Genomic DNA, 14,449 nt, shown 5'->3' with positions numbered 1-14,449 from the left:
AAGAAACAGAAACAGTGAAGAATAAAATTCAGTGGGGCTTCTCAGAGTTCCCAGAGTTGATGGTCCCATCTGTCAGGCACATTTTTGCATAATTTCCTTGTAAATAAGCCCTGAACATTATCCACGTAGTGGCTCACCTAGTGTAACAGTCTGCTTTGGCTTACTTAATCAGAGCCGCCGCTGGTCAGCTTGATGAATTGTTTGCCCAACTGATTTTTTTTTTTTTTTTGTGGCCTTTCTGCCTGTGCCAGAAGCGCAGGGTGGTTTTCCACAGGCTCTCAGTAGATTCAGATGAAGGTCCCAATTGATTTCTGAGTGAGTTCCATAAAGAATAGCTGACTGATATCTGTTTTCTCCTTGCCTGTTTTCTACGTTCTCGTTCTAAAGGAGGTGAAGAGGCATTGTTTCAGCTGTGGTGCAGTGTGGGTCACTCTTAGAGGAAGCATTGTTGCATAACAGTACCTGAGCTGCTCTTGGAGGTTTTTGGGGAAGACCATTGTCTTGGCTGCCAGATCTTACTTTGCATTTATAGGTTCTGGCAGTGGCTTTGTAACTCCTTGCTACTGTGTTCACAGGCCAATAGTGACACTCATGAAGCGAGTCTGAGCAGCTGAATCCAGTAAACATCTGTGAGGAAGGAGATACAGGTGAGCCCTGTATGAGTGGGCCACCTTTTCCTCTTTACTGCTCTAGTTAATAATGAATGCTGCCAGTCATATGGAAATCAACAGCATATGCTGTTTGGCTGTTCCAGATCTCTCACACTTTCACTGAGTTGTTAATCTGATTCCCTTGGATGCACTATATACAGAATAGGAAGCCATTTTGACACACTTTCTAAACCAGACACATGGCTACAACTGAATTGCTTCATTATGATTAACTTAGCTGTCTACTTTGCAAGCACTTGTTTCATTTACTAACTTCAGTAAACAGATGCCCTTTTTCTATTTTTGGTGTGCTGTACAGCTATTCCATTTTATTCCATTTTATTTTTATGTCCAACATATAGAATACAAATAGGGTTGGGCGATGTCTTCAAATTTGGCATTGAACGATGTCTACAGTGAAACATCACTGACAAACATATAATCTTGTAAAATGTGTGGTAAGTACTGCTGCTCCATAGTATAAATAGAGTACGTGCGATCGCAAACCTCGAAAGTGATAGTGAAACTAAAAAACGATTGTGCATTCAAAAAAGGGCGGGGGGGGGGGGGGGTTTGGCATCATGATGCTGGCGCAACATCGTGATGTCTATCAGCCATAGGTGATGGACGATGGCATCGTCTATTGGCCCAACCCTAAGTACAAAGATGTTATTTTTCTTTTTTAAAAATTAAAACCTTTATTGTGCAAATACGCATTAATTGATTAAAAATGGCATTTATAATGTTCAAAAATTTACATTTCAAATAAATACTGTTCTTCAAACTTTGTTCTTCAAAAAAAGCAGAGGTAGGTAGGTAGGTTGGTTGGTTGATTGGTTGCTAGAGTAAACTTGTCTCAGGTTTGAAGATTTTGTCTGTTTTTCTATGTTTATTACTTCAGACATTTTCATATTTTGTGTTGTCCCTTATAAATGCAGATTCATCACAAAATGATAAGGATTTATGTTCATATTGTCCAAACCCCCACATTGCCTAAAGCATTTCCAAACATTTGCAGAGCACCGCATATACAGTAAATATCTTTTGTCTGTTACTTCAGCCTGAGTGTAATGTCCCTGGTGTCTTAATAAGACTGCTTGATACTTGCTTGAGCCATAAGTAGCAAGACTGTAGCTCATGAAGTCTCAGAAAAGGTCATTGTAACAGTTGGGTTTTACTAGTGAATAGCCTAGCATTACTAGCCCACCAGTAAGACCAACACCAAAACAGCCAAGGCTAGACCACTTCTTAGTAGGAAAATCGTACACATTCTCTCTTGCTTCCTCACACATGTGGGAATCTAGGGAGAGTTTTGGAGATAATGATATTCTGCTTATTATTTTTCTCCGAAGTTGACATTTTAAAACCGTAATGAGGCATGGGATTGGGAAACGGTGTGTGTGAGAGGGAGACAGCTGGGCTGGTCTGGTAAAGAAAAAAGGGCCAAATTTCCATAGTCACAGGAGGGCTATCTTTACTCATTCTTAATGTGTTTCCTGTACAACTGATTGTGTTTCCTGTTGTGGGACAGACTCATCCACTTCTATAGCTTTTTTTTGCCGCTCATTACCCAGCTGGACTGACACCAACTTGCACAGCTGAGAACCGTCCCATCCTTGTCATGCCCGCTTTGATCATCGAATATACTGCTGTAATGAGAGATGAGAATGTTTGTGACATATTTTTCTACTTGCCTCTATCTTCTTGCAGGTGTGACGTTTGCAGCGAAGGGCTATTTTGATGCTCTGGTGAGAATGGGAGAGCTGGCCAGTGAAAGCCAAGGATCTAAAGACTTGGGTGAGTCTCACCATGCTGTTTTAGCTTCAAGGGAGCAGGCAAACTGTGTGGCTTGATCCGACATGACACCATAAAACACGCACTAATGGAACCACATGCTCAGCAAAGTGCCGATGCTGCTTTCATTAGGCCCGACTGTCAGAATTTGTAGCTGAAAAGTTTTTTTATATTGAACCTTTTTAAATCGGAAGCATTTCAGATGTAGTTTATGTACTGGCTTGAATTATTCCTTGTTTTACTTGCTCAGTTTCTCCAGTTTGCATGGAAAGTGAAGTCAAAGGGCTGACAGCAGTGGATGGGAATTCATCTGCCGTGCTGCAGGGAAACTCACCGATGCATCATTTATGATCAGTTTAAAAAGCAGTTCTAGTTCGAGGGCTATAACATCTTGAAATAGCATTTCACTTTCTGCTATGGGAGGCTGTCAGAATTGTTGGTCGGTTCTTTGTTCTGCCAAGGATGTGAGAGTGGGTGTATGCGTGACCCTCAAGATGCTTGTTGCTTATGGAGATTGGCTAGAGGTACGGCAGCAAAATCTACTTTGTATTCGTGATACGATATCCATCGTCTATTGAATTTTCAAGTCCTTTTGGGCATGGCCTGAATCATCTTCTACCTCACTGTCAGGAGCCCTAAGTGAATTTAGACCCTAGTTGACTTTTGTTTGAGATATTTGGGGATTTTCAGGCAGACTGTCAGTCTACTAACACAGACGGTATATTAGTAGTTATTGAGTATTGATATAGGAGTCATTGAATCATTCAATCAACTGATTTGTTCAAATCATTGATCCATTTAGGAGCTAAATAATGAGTTGAGTTGCAATGAGTTGCTGCATCCAAAATTGCTTACTAAGTAGGCACCATATTTCATAAGGAACAAACTTGGCGACCATTGTAAGAATGTTCTATATAGTATGTATGTCTGTAGTATGAATGATGTCCAGACGTATTACATCCACCATATTAGCATGCATGTATCAGTTGCATTGATTACGTGACATGGCCTCATGGGATGGTAAAGTGTCCAATGAATGCACACCTCAAGATCTCAACAGAAGTTGTTGGTCCTCTGCATACTTTTCCAGATACTCCTGTTTTTCTAAATGTATTCGGACATACTACTCGTTTGTAATACTGTTGAAAGCTATATATTAGGGAAGTAGACATATTTAGATGCAGCGAGTGTCTTAATGAATGAGCCATTGCATTATTCACTCAACCAATTGGGATAGTAAAGTGTTGATCAGAAAGACACATCAGAATATAGCCAAATCTACTTTTTGCAAACTGTTTTCGGAATACTGCTAAATACATACTCTTTTCACACAGATTTACATCACTATATTATGCAGCCACAGTTTATATGAATGAGACATTGAATCATTCGCTCAACCGATTTATTCAAACATACTGATTCATTCAGAATCTAAACAATTGATTGTATTTATGAGTGAGCCATTCAATTATACAGTCAATCGATTTGTTTAAACACACTGATTCATTCAGGAACAAAACACCACTACTGTGTTAAACAAAGAAGCTGCATGTATGATTCCGCTTTGACTTTGTGTGGAACGGTTTTAATTGGCTGTGCAAAAACAAACACAGTATTGCATTGGAAGTTTACGTTACTCAATTATAACATCTGTCATGATGTCATCATGTCATTCTAAACTTATAAGACTTTCATTCATTTTTGAAACAAAAATTAAGAAATTTTAAATGAGACTTCTGTACCTCTGTTGAAATCCTATTACACCAAAACTTCATAAAGATTGTAAAAAGAAATCCATATGAATCAAGCTGTTTGAAAGGACAGAAATCTCTCAGGTTTCATTAAAAAATATTTTCATTTGTGTTTAGATGATCAAAAGTCTTGTTTGAAACCAAATCAGGGTGATTAAATGAAACAGAACTTTCATGTTTGGGTGAACTATGCATTTAATTATGCCACATTACAAAATGTCTGCATAAGCTGTCCTTTTTGTGGTACAAAAGCTGTTTGAAATGGGAATGCAGTGTATGCGGTGAATTTAATTGGCTCATATCTATCACACTGGGTCAGGAGTGTCGCATACGCTAGAGCTTTTGCTTAGGACATGAAAGGCACATCTACGTTATTTCATTTCCACAGGGAGTTTCCTGGACCGAGGCGGAGTAAACTCCCCCTCATGTATAACGCAATCGTCAGTGCGGTTCACCTCTCATTTGAACTTGCAAAAGGTATCAGCAATTGAATCCCACTGTCTCACTCCGACTGAGAGTGAATCACAGAGAGAGTCTCAGCCTCAGTCACAGACCCCCTGGACATACAACACAATGCGGCCCTCTCGAGTTACACTTCATATACACACAACAAATCATCTATGATGTGTGAAAGACACTCCTATACAAGAATGTGCTATGGTAACCATACATTTTCAGCAAAATAACATATAATATACAAGATTTGTGTAAAAAGAATAATATTTTTTCTTACAATATTGAATTTATACCTTTTATCTTTTAGTTTAAATTTCATATTTGATGACACCGGTGATGATTAATACCAACACTTGCTAAAAAGTTTCCATGGTAACCATAGTTACTGCAAAGATACCACAAATTATTACTACTGTTCCTGTAAAATACTAATAAATTAATATGGGATCACATTCATATGGGAGATTTTTATTTATTTATTTATTTTTACTTGACAACAGCAGCTGGAATCAAGTTAGCACAGTTTGATTGTAGAAGCTTTGGCTGAAACTGCAGCTGCCATGGTAAATTCAAAAAGGCTATATCATTTACTCACCCTCATGTTGTTCCAAGCCTGTATGAGTTTCTTTCTTCTGCTGAACACAAAAGAAGATATTTTAAGAATGCTGGTAACCAAAGAGTTAATGGTAGCCATTGATTTGAATAGTATTTTTTTTTCATACTATGGAAGTCAATGGCTACCGTCAACTGTTTGGTAACCAGCATTCTTCACAATATTATCTTTTGTTTGTAATAACTTGAGGGTGAGGAAATGATGACAAAACTTTCATTTTTGGGTGAACTACTCTTTTAACTTAAATCCAAACATTCATTGTTTTAATGCAAGATAAGTTAAGATGTTGTGTGTGTGTGTGTTACAGAATTAAAACCGTAGATGACTGACTGGCTGTTTTGCACTGTCATTTTCAAATGCAGTTATATGTAGATAATGGGTAGGTGTGGTTTGTGAGAACCTGTGCCATTGTTCGTCAGCAGTGTCACAATGAGTCATTCTGCTTTGATTAAGTGATGTGAGTGTGTGCATGCATGCATTCATTACTCAAGAAAAAAAGCGCCTACATTATGCATTAGAGCAGGAGAGCTCAATCCTGAAGATCTACAGTAGTGGCGCTCTGTCTGCTAACACACCTGACTATAATTTTCTAGTGAACCCAAAAACCTTGATTAGCTGTTTCAGGTGTGTGATTAGAGTAGCAGCTGAACTCTGCAGGAAGGTTATATCCAGGAGCAATGTTAAGCTATGTATACACAAGGCTTCCAGCACCAAAATGACTTTGGACCCTGCAACAGGATGTAATGTCATGCTCTAGAGCTTAATGTTTTTATTGTTAACATCATCCGCTGGAATCGTATTCTATTGTGAACACGTAACGACAATTAGCAAAAGCGAGAGATTACCGTTTATAAAATGTTAAAGGGTTAGTTCACCCAAAAATTAAAATGTTGCTCCAAACCCGGAAGAACTTTGTTCCTCTTCAGAACACAAATTAAGATATTTTTGATGAAATCTGAGAGCTCTCTGACCCTCCATAGACAACAATGCTACTGCAATGTTCCCAGGTCCAGAAACGTAGCAAGGACATCGGTAAAATAGTCCATGTGACATCAGTGGTTCAGTCATAATTTTATGAAGCTACAAAAATACTTTTTGAAATGAGTTTCATTTCTGGGTGAACTAAAAAATGCATCAATTCACTACAGGAGGCCTTTAGGGTGTGTTGGGAGTTTAGGGATTGATGGTCTTAAACGATTTTTTGAAAAAATTAGATTTTTTTGCAAGGCCGTTCACATTTCCAATTAAATGCAACCTTTTGTGATCTCCTGTGTGAACGTGAAATGACCCAGAAGTGACCCGCATGCGCAGAAGAGTACTCAACGGTCAACGACATCACTCGTTGTTTGTGGAAGTAGTTAACGTTAAACATGGATGTCAACAACAGTGTAGTCAACAGCGGAGCTCTTTTTGCAATATTAAAGTTATTTTCCCAACGGAGCCAGGATCGTCTGTAACCACGCTCTGCCATTTCGCTGGAAATGTTTTCGTTAACCGCCCGGTTCCGATAAGAGCCCTCGAGTTTGGCCTGAATAGAGCTGTCACCACGCCAAATATTAATTAAATCTGTGACCTCGCTTCCCTTCCATTGACTGGTCTCAGCAGCGTCGTCCGCCATGGTTGTTGTTTATCTTCTCGTTCCCGCCTACTTCAATGCAGAATTATGATGTTTGTAGCATATCAATGACGTACGGGTCGGATACATGTGGCCTGGCCATTCAGACAGAGGTCGCATTTCAAAAGATCGGATACGTATCGGATTCAGGACCACATACCCAAGTGGCCTGGGTCACATTTGAAAAGATCGGATCTGTGTCGTTCAGACTGTCATGAAAAGATCAGATACAGGTCGCATAGGGGCAAAAAAATTGGAATTGGGTCGTTTCAGCCTGCAGTGTGAACGTAGCCTTATTCTACCCCCAAAGCCGTGTGAGGCACTTTTTATTATGGATGGATGCGCTTTATTGGACTTCTTTTTGACTATTGAAAAATAGCACCCATACACTGCTATTATAAAGCTTGGAAGAGCCAGGACATTTTTAAATATAACTCTGATTGTATTCGTCTGAAAGAAGAAAGTCTCATAGACCTACTGTAGGATGCCTTGAGGGTGAGTAAATCATGGGGTAAATCATAATTTTAATTAAGAATAGTTTTTGTTGATTGAAATAAAGCAATATAAATGTAAGATTAAAGAATTTAAAAATGAGAAATGTTGCCTTGGCAACTAACTAAAATATAAGTTTAAGTTAAAGAACTAATATTATTTATATAAACAACAAAATTTAAAAATACAAACAATTACTAAAACTTTAAGTAAAATAAACTGAAAAAAAAAATGCTAGTAATAGCAAATACTAAAATAACACTAGCTTGAAAATTTTAAAATGGGGCTGAATACTAGTGAAAATTCACAATTATCTACAACAATTTATTATACCACAGCAAAAAATATATATAATTAATTACATTTAAGTTCATAAAAGTTTAAGTTACTAAAAAGTTAAATTTAAAAATGTAACAGTAATTTAAACATTAACATGTTTAATTAAAATAATGGCCTTAAATTAGCCTTCAACTATTTATTTTAAGTCTTTTAAGTTATCAAGTAATTATTCAAGTGCAGTAAATGGTAGTATCAAGTATTCAAGTAAACCACTGAGAAATAGAAAAATAAAATGTTAGTAAATTAAATAAAATACATGTAATATAAAAATAATTAATTGGCTTAGTCTTTAGCATGGTTATTAGATATAAAACTAATAATACGGTATTGATGGTGTCAGAGATTGACTGAGAAACTGGTCTTTAATTAAACTGAGCTGTAAATTAGTTTTTTTTTTTTTTCCTTTTTTTTTTTTCTTTAAGCCTAACTTTGTGCACAAATTTGTTAATATTAACTAAAATTATCCAGCCACAAACAACAAGTCATCATTGAGATGATACATTTTATTACCAAAACTGCAGGAACACTGGTATCATTTCTTTTTGAATTTTTCTTTTTTTATTAATTAATTTATTAATTTATTTATTTTTTCATTTAGCATCAAATTGGTGCTAAACCACTACTTATTTTGACATCCCTAATGCAAACCATTGATCTTTATATTCTTTATGTTGAGCCAGTAGGTCAATCTGTGACATTTAGTTCCTCTGCTGGTCAAATGTCACAGGTGTGCGTGTATCAGCATTGTCGGCGGCTTCAAACGCAGCTCATCGAATTAGAAATAAGAGTGTGAACTAATCTTTTTTTTTTTTTTTTTTTTTTTTTTGCCTTGTGGCCCACATCCAAGCCTCATTTGAGGTTTCCTGTCGAGTCTCTCCCAGAGGAATCGCCCAAGGTTATATTCTCTCCCGTGTCAACAACAGGACTCCACCTGCTCGTGAGAACAGGCCTAACTCAAACACACATATCAGAGTGTCACGTCATACTTTATGAAATGATAAACTGGCCATTACGGGCGCAGATACACTACAGCACTGCTGTGACCACCGACCCCCGGAGATAATGACGGGGTTCCTTTACCCTGCCGAACGCTGAGCTGAAATGCAAGACATGTCATTTAGTGACAAACAGCTTCATCTCTGTTTTGGATAGGAGATGTCCCGCGCCATGAGGTGGAACACTAAATTCTTGTGGGCAATTTGCAGTCCTGTGTGTCTGCCTTTCTCGGTAAGAGAGCCATGGGGGTTCGCTTTGAGACAGACTGTAAATGGTTTCCGCCTACACGCGCTCCTGCTTTTCTCTCTCTCACTTCATTCCTTGCTGTTTTTCTGATATTTCTTGCATTAAACGCCACACATTCTCTCACATACACACACACACTTGCATAAACATGGTCACGCACTCATAGTCTGGGCAAATATCGTGCCTTCGTATATGGTGTCCTTGGATGCGAAAAGCGCTTGCAGTGGAGAACGCTCATTCTCATCTGAAAGTGAGGCATGAGGGAGTGCGTACACACACACACTATCCCTCCCCCTCTCGCATAAACTCCCACGCTCACTGGTAATGATGCCCCTGTCACCAACCCCACTCATATCCTCCCACCACCACATCTCTTTCTCTGTGGTTTACTGCCTTCATTACATCACTGTGGCATGCTCTCTCACCCTTACACATGCAGACAGTGGTTGGACTGCACGTAGACGACACATCACAACAAGGCGTACGCTTACCGAGGTTACGTTGCATTTTCTCACCACTGTTTTGGTGTTTCGTCACATTTAAAGGAATGTTCTGGTATTGAGAACAATACATAGTTTGCCAAAACCTGACAATTTACTCACCCTTAGGCTGTGCAAGATGTAGATGAGTTTGTATCTTCATGGGAACAGATTTGGAGAAATGTATCATATCACTTCATCACTAATGGATCCTCTGCAGTGAATGGGTGCCGTCAGAATGAGAGTCCAAACAGCTGATAAAAACATCACAATAATCCACAAGTAATCCACATGAACCCAGTTCATCAATAAACATCTTTTAAAGTGAAAAGCTGCATGTTTGTAAGAAACAAATCTATCAGTAAGATGTTTTTATCTTCAGTTGTGTCTATTAAGTCCTCTAATTATTGCTTTTTTATATAGTGATAAAAGTCTTGTATGAATCAAGAGGAAAAATGTGCACAGATCAGGCACCATCAAGCAAGAGCAGGCTAAAATAGTATTAAACAAATATGTGAGTGGATTCTGATGTGAGAGGACAACTTTTTCAGTGGATGAAATGTTATTATGAATATGAATGTATTTTTGTCAGAATTTAAAGACGGTTTAAAGTTAAAACGTCTTGATGGATTTGTTTCTTTTAAATATGCAACTTTTCACTTAAAAAGGTGTTAATTAATGGACTGTTATCGTGTGGATTACTTGTGGATCATTGTGATGTTTTTAATAGCTTTTATTTGTTTGGACTCTCATTCTGACGGCACCCATTCACTGCAGAGGGTCCATTGGTGAGCAAGTGATGTAATGCAAAATTCCTCCAAATCTGTTCCAACAAACTCATCTACATCTGGAAAGGACTGAGGTTTCACCAGGTTTCATTTCTGGGTGAGCTATATATTGAAAACTGCATTTATGGCACCGTGCTGATTGCCACAGAAAATAATTTGGCGAATTTGCATGAAAAAGTGTGTACTTTTTGTTACAACATTTACTTAAATTATTCAGTAAAGTACAGTACAGTGGTGTATTTTAATGTGTAGTGTCTAGACCTGTGTACTTCCTGTGTGTACTTCATGTAAAAACGGAGGGATGAGTTAAAATTATTTTCTCTGGTGATCTGACATTTTATTGCACAAATGTTGTTGACAGAGCTACACTTTTATTTGACCCAGAATGTTCCCAGAAATGAGTTTAATATGTGTCTTATTGGATTTTATTATGGATGTTTATCGTGGACTGTACTGTTGCTTCTTCAATAAGTTAGCAAAGAGGAAAATAAAGTCTAAAATACCGCAAATCAAGCAGTACCCTTCTCTGCTGTAGTAAAGTTGCTAGTGAAACAGTTACCATAAGAACAAAGTGTGCTGAAAGTGTGTGCGCTATTTTATTCAGATCGAGATGTTGTTTTGATGTTAGGCTTCCGTTTGATGTGATAAATGACATAATTATTGTTTGTCTATTCTTTTTAAATATTCAGTTTCAGTTTCCAGATAAATTATAACTGACTGGTTTAATCAAATTTGTATTACGTTCTGCCATGCACCATGTCTACACAAGAGCCTGATGATGCGTCACATCACAGCATGCTACAACAGCTTGATGTCGTCCATACTGAAAACACCACTGTTATACGTCTCTTAATATTTACTTGCATAAACCTTCCAGCTGTACGCCTGAGGACAAACTCTGGATCCTTCCCTATTTTCAGTAGAAAAGAGTACATTTGCATGAACTGCTGAAAAGCAGTGGAATAATTTAACACTAAATCTTAGTATTTAATAATTTAGTATCAATTAAAAACCAAACATGACTTATATTAGTAAGCCTTAGACATCTCAAACTGGCGTTGAAGCAATCAGATGTAGTTAGATGCATAAAACAATTACCAACAAACTTTTAAGCCAATCAGAATGTCAGATGCCTTAATTAATATTCATGAGCTAATGTAAACTCAACCTGACTTTTGTGCCTGACATAAAGAAACTTCCTCAGGAGAGAAGACATGACTAAGAGAAGAAGAATAGCCTTTAACAATGCTGTGCAAACTTTTTAAAATGGAACTTTTATGTAGAGCGACTGACATTTGTGGAAAGTTTCATTTTTGAGCTTTTGAATGGTTTCTCATATGAGTGTTTCTATGGCAACTAGATATTTAAAACCGTAAAGTACCAGAGACAGAATGAAAGTCCCTCCTTTCATTTAAAAGAGCCGTAATAAAGGCACTGCTTTATTGCTGTCAAAGGTTTTAGCCATAATTTCAGTTAAATAAGCTACATTTATTATACCATTTTCATCAATGATTTGAAGTATGATATAGACTAGATAGTAAATAGCTGTGTCAAAATGGCTGGCCGAGTGAACTTGCCTCAGAGGGAGTTTAAACATTTAAATGTGAAAAGGGGCTGCTGAGATGTATTTTTCAGATCGCTTCTGCGCCCATTCCTATAATGGGCAAAACTGTTACATAATTAGGACTCATCAGCATTTACGCCCCTCTGAGTGGCAAATGATGTGATGATATGCCATTTTAATTTCCTGTCAGGTCTAAAGCATTTCCTCCAGTGGTTTAGTTCGAGTGGCCTGAGAATTAGTTCAGAGATATTGATGCAGAAAGAACTCAGTGACACTTTTTGCTCCCCAGAGATCCACGAACGCTGCCTATGATTAATTTGAGAAGACTGAGAACGCATTTTATAGTAGTTGCTAAGGCTAGCATCTGTGAGATTAGAAAACCTTGGCATCCACCACCAAAGTCCCTTTCAAGTCAAGTACTGTAAATCTTGGGAACAATCTCAGGTAGCTACAGTATTTTCAGTCTAATTGAATAGGGATACATGACATACATTTCTGTAACGTATTTAAATCAGGAGAATATATAAAAATAAAAATTCTAGTTTTAATGGTTCAATTAAATTATATTTATAATTAATTTAAATCATGAAATGTACAATGTTAAACAGCAATTTATTAAAAGTTTAACAAAAATGAAATTTTAAGGTCCTATGAAATGTTTTTTTCTCAAATTCAGTTTTATTTTTGCTAAATTCCATTTTCCTTTAATATTTCTGGATTTCATTGTAATGGTTTAATTAAATATTAATAATCAAAATCATCTCTAATTAATTTTATTAACAAATAATTTATTATTGTTTTATTTATTTATTTTTTGTCCAGAAATACTGTTGTGTATTTAAATTTTTCTGCTAAATAAATTCTGGTAAAATATCTTTTTTTTTTTTTGGTAAATATTCTTTTGAAAATAATGTTTTAACAATAATTTCAGTAGTAATAATAGTAGTAGAAGTAGTAGTAGTAGTAGTACTATCATTACATTAATAATATTTCTGTTACATTTTCTTAAAGTTAAACCAAACTTTTATTTTGGCGGGTTGCTGTGAAGTCTTTAGGTTTCTGTTTGTATATGATGTGACCAGAGTTTTTCTAAAAAGAAACTGTAAAATGCAAATGAAGTGACTCTCAGAGCAGTTCTAGAAATGGTTTATGTTTGTTTTTTTTTTGTTTTTTTGTTTTTTGTTGTTTTTTTATATATAATACAATTATTTGCATAATAGCTTTCATTCACCAATACATAAAGTTTACCCTACAATGACTTCTGATTCTGAGAACCCCGGAAATGTGAAAAGGGTCCATAAGCGATAGACTCTTCTATTTAGAAGGCAAGAGCCAACATATTGGGTGTTCCAATGTTTCCCATTAATTGTAATATCAGTGGTCAATACACTTCTTTACTGGCATCAGTGGTTACATGAAGAACATCCTTGGAACTTTTTCATTCCACAAAGTTGTTTTTAGATTTTTAAAATTTTCTTCACACTAATAAAAATGGTTCTTTTAAGAACTGTTCACTGAAAGGTTCTTTGTGGAACCAAAATGGTTCTTCGGGGGCACCGGTGCAAAAAAAAAAAATTATTTGAAACCTTTATTTATAAGATTGAAGCACTGCAAAGTGATTAAGCATTTGTAATTATTTGTAATTTATATTTTTAATGTTTCACATATATCAAAGAGGAAGCAGGCTAATGGCACTAGTAAATGCTAGCAAGCCTAGGAGGGTTGTTGTTTATTTAGGAGGGAAAGTGCTTTGCTCAGTCACTTGTTTTATTGGAACATAGACAGAGTCCTCTGACAGCCTCTCTCTCTCTCTCTCTCTCTCTCTCTCTCTCTCTCTCGCTCTCGCTCTCTCACTCACTCACTCACTCACTCACTCACTCACTCACTCACTCACTCACTCACTCACTCACCTGGGCCTGTGGAATGAGAGCAGTGGAGCTCTTTTATTAGCCCTGTGCCTTGGTCCCAGGAGCCCTGCTTTCTCCTGCCCTATTTCTGAGAGCTGCACTGCATGCTGGGAGAACGAGGGCCCACATGCACTCCCTCACCTTGCCCTTGATATGCTGTCTTGGCATATATGTGCCGAGTGTCTTGATCCACGCTGTGTATATGTTGCGTCTGGCATGGCTTTCATAGAGCTCCGAGCTGGACTAGTTAATAAGCTTCTGTAGCCCCATGAAATTAGAGGCTTTCTGCTTTTCATCCTGCAGTGCTTTATTACAGAGATGGCTTCCTCTCAATTGCTGTTATTATAATATCTCCTTTCTTTTTTGTGCTTGCTTTAGTTTGTTTTGTTTTTTTTAGCCTATCCTGATCTTTCATGGAAGACAGAAGGTTTTTCTTACTTTTTAGCAAATAAGAGGTCAGTGTAGTCATCGGTGGTAAAAGTGATTTAATTTATATACTTAGATTTTATTTTTGATCCTTCAGAATTCATTCTAATATTCTTCCCTCAAACAATGTAGTTCCTCAGAAATGGGTATGGTTCCAACAAAGTGGTTGCCGAGCAACACACAAAAGTAAACAAAGGTGTATGTTTATAGTGTAATTTACAACAGCTTCGAACACGGCTCAACCAATCAGAATCAAGGACCAGAACTATCTGTTTTATAAATGCAAATTTATTATCAGTGTTGTAAATAGAACCTACAATACCTTTTCAGGAT

At 37.0% G+C, this 14,449-nt stretch overlaps 1 pseudogene; it reads left to right on the top strand.

Moving 5' to 3' along the window:
* The window catches only part of LOC109093734, an 82,954-nt pseudogene that overhangs the window by 24,022 nt on the left and 44,483 nt on the right, over positions 1-14,449 (top strand).

Source organism: Cyprinus carpio, chromosome B3, assembly GCF_018340385.1.
Source record: "Cyprinus carpio isolate SPL01 chromosome B3, ASM1834038v1, whole genome shotgun sequence".
Classification (NCBI taxonomy): domain Eukaryota; kingdom Metazoa; phylum Chordata; class Actinopteri; order Cypriniformes; family Cyprinidae; genus Cyprinus; species Cyprinus carpio.
Note: the sequence above shows the minus strand (reverse complement) of the source record. Positions and strands in the feature narration are given on the sequence as shown.